This window comes from Furipterus horrens, unplaced genomic scaffold (genome assembly GCF_987537825.1).
Source record: "Furipterus horrens unplaced genomic scaffold, mFurHor1.1.pri manual_scaffold_7, whole genome shotgun sequence".
Taxonomy (NCBI): domain Eukaryota; kingdom Metazoa; phylum Chordata; class Mammalia; order Chiroptera; family Furipteridae; genus Furipterus; species Furipterus horrens.
The window spans coordinates 49,037,233-49,040,370 of record NW_028327177.1 but is presented as its reverse complement, the minus strand read 5'-3'; the positions used below and the strand labels follow the sequence as shown (position 1 = coordinate 49,040,370).

Here is a 3,138-nt window from a genome sequence, read left to right as displayed (position 1 = left end):
ACTTACAGAACAAAATTTATTTTTAATGATATCCAATTTATTAATTTTTGCTTTTGTATCTTGTGCTTTTGGTGCCATATTTTTAAAAAATTTCCTGATTTAAAGTCATGGAGATTTATGTCTTCCTTTTTCCTCTAAGACCTTTTATAGTTTTAACTCTTATATTTAGGTATTTGATCCATTTCAAGTTAACTTTTATATATGATATGAGGTAGAAGTTCAACTTTATTTTTTTTTAAACTGCATCTTCTTTATTTTGCATACTTTTAATTTCAGAATAAAATTAAAAAAAACAATACACAACAAATCCAAGCCTGATACCAACTATGAGAAGGGAAGGCTTGAGACCCTTGTAACCTGCCTTAGGCAAAGACAGGAGAGAAAAAAAAGAAAAAAAAACCCACTGAACAGCAGAGGAAATCAGGGGGTCTAGGGCCACTTGGGGCTGCTGGGGGAGCAATGAAGACACTACACAGAACAGACAGAAGGTCTGCAGTTAGAAACTCCTAATCTACTTCTTCCATGCATCCTCATCACCCTCAAGGGGGGGGATCTCATCAGGAACAGCAGCACTGGGTTCTTCTGCTGTCACTTCATCTTCATCAATGCCTAGGCCTCGCTTGATCATGTGATAGAAGCGGTTGGAGTGGGTCTGGGGATCCTCAAGTGAGAAGCCAGAAGAGAGCAGGGCAGTTTCAAACAACACCACCACAAGATCCTTGACAGCCTTGTCATTCTTGTCTGCCTCTGCCCTCTGTCGTAGAGTCTCCACAATGGGGTGGTCGGGGTTGATCTCCAGGTGCTTTTTGGCCATCATGTAGCCCATTGTAGAGTTATCACGAAGTGCCTGGGCTTTCATGATACGCTCCATATTAGCTGTCCAGCCGTAGGTGCTAGTCACAATACAACAGGGTGAAGACACAAGCCTATTGGAGATTGTCACCTTCTCAACCTTCTTATCCAAGATCTCTTTCATGAGTTTGCAGAGGTTCTCAAACTTGGCCTTGCTCTCTTCCATTTTCTTCTTCTCCTCTTCATCCTCAGGTATCTCCAGACCCTCCTTGGTAACCGAGACCAAGCTCTTCCCATCAATCTCCTTGAGCTGTTGTACACAGTACTCATCGATAGGCTCCGTCATATATACTACCTCAAAGCCCCGCTTCCGCACTCGCTCCACAAAAGCAGAGTTGGCAACTTGCTCTTTGCTCTCACCAGTGATGTAATAGATGGACTTCTGGGTCTCCTTCATGCGAGAAACATATTCCGAGAGAGAAGTCATTTCATCTCCAGACTGGGAAGTGTGATAGCGCAGAAGCTCAGAAAGGCGTCGCCAATTAGTCGAGTCCTCATGGATTCCAAGCTTTAGGTTTTTAGAGAATGCCTCATAGAATTTCTTATAGTTCTCCTTGTCTTCTGCCAGCTCAGAGAAAAGCTCAAGGCACTTCTTAACAATGTTTTTACGAATGACCTTCAAGATTTTGCTCTGCTGGAGCATTTCTCGGGAGATATTCAGGGACAGGTCCTCAGAGTCTACCACACCGCGGATGAAATTGAGATACTCTGGTATCAACTCATCACAGTTGTCCATGATAAACACATGGCGGACATACAGCTTGATGTTGTTCTTATTCTTGTTCTCAAAGAGGTCAAAGGGGGCCCGACGGGGAATGAATAGCAATGACCTGAATTCCAACTGACCTTCTACAGAGAAGTGCTTGACCACCAAGTGGTCTTCCCAGTCATTGGTAAGGCTCTTATAGAACTCTCCATACTCCTCCTGGGTGATGTCATCAGGGTTTCTGGTCCAAATGGGCTTGGTCTTGTTCAGTTCTTCATGATCAATGTATTTCTCCTTAATCTTCTTTGTTTTCTTTTTCTTATCCTTAGCACTATCATCATCCTCATCTGAGCCCACGTCTTCAATCTTGGGCTTCTCCTCATCACCTTTATCTTCCTCTTCTTTCTCCCCTTTCTCCTCCTCTGCTTCATCATCACTGATTTCTTTCTCTCGTTCCTTCTCCAAATAAAGGGTTATGGGATAACCTATGAACTGTGAGTGCTTCTTCACCACTTCTTTGACCCGCCTCTCCTCTAAGTACTCTGTCTGGTCTTCTTTGAGGTGAAGGATCACTTTGGTACCCCGGTCAATGGGCTCACCATGGTCAGCTCGCACAGTGAAGGAACCCCCAGCAGAAGACTCCCAGGCATACTGCTCATCATCATTGTGCTTTGTGATCACTACTACTTTCTCTGCCACCAGGTAGGCAGAATAAAAGCCAACACCAAACTGTCCAATCATGGAAATGTCTGCACCGGCCTGAAGAGCCTCCGTAAACGCTTTTGTGCCAGACTTGGCAATGGTTCCAAGATTATTTACAAGATCAGCTTTGGTCATGCCAATGCCTGTGCCTACCAGAGTCCAGGTGTGTTCCTGGGGGTTAGGGATGATGTCAATTTTCAGCTCTTTACCACTGTCCAACTTAGAAGGGTCAGTCAGGCTCTCGTAGCATATCTTGTCCAAGGCATCAGAAGCATTACTCATCAACTTCCGAAGGAAAATTTCCTTGTTAGAGTAGAATGTGTTGATGATGGGAGACATAAGCTGGGCAATTTCTGCCTGGAAGGCAAAAATCTCCACCTCCTCCTCTCCATGGTGCACTTCCCCAGGCATCTTCAGGGTGAAGAGATGCAAGTCCTAGAGAACAGGGTCTGTTTTCAGCTCACACACCTTAAAACAGCGTACACAGGGTTGACTCAAGAGCAGAAGTTCTTTATTTCCCATGTTTACATTGACATTCATTGACCCAATATCATTGATTGAAAAGACTTTCCATTAAATTGTCTTGCTCTGTTGATTATCAATTGACTACCAATGTAAAGGTTTGTTTTCAAACTCTTCATTCTGTTTTGTTGACCTATGTATATTTTATCATTATAGTACCACACTGTTTCAATTATGGTAACCTTATAATAAGTTTGGAATTTGGAAAATCTGAGTTCTCTAACTTTGTTCTTCTTCAAGGTTTTTTTTTTTTTTTTTTTGGCTATTCTGAGTCTCTTGAATTTCTATAGAAATTTTAAGGTCACTTGGCAACTTCTGCAATGAATCCAGCTGAGATTTGGCTTTAGATTGTGTTA

At 42.7% G+C, this 3,138-nt stretch overlaps 1 pseudogene; it reads right to left on the bottom strand.

Moving 5' to 3' along the window:
* Positions 1-247: 247 nt before the first annotated feature.
* Positions 248-2,671, bottom strand: LOC150004419 (heat shock protein HSP 90-beta pseudogene; annotated as a pseudogene).
* Between the last annotated feature and the right edge of the window lie 467 nt (positions 2,672-3,138).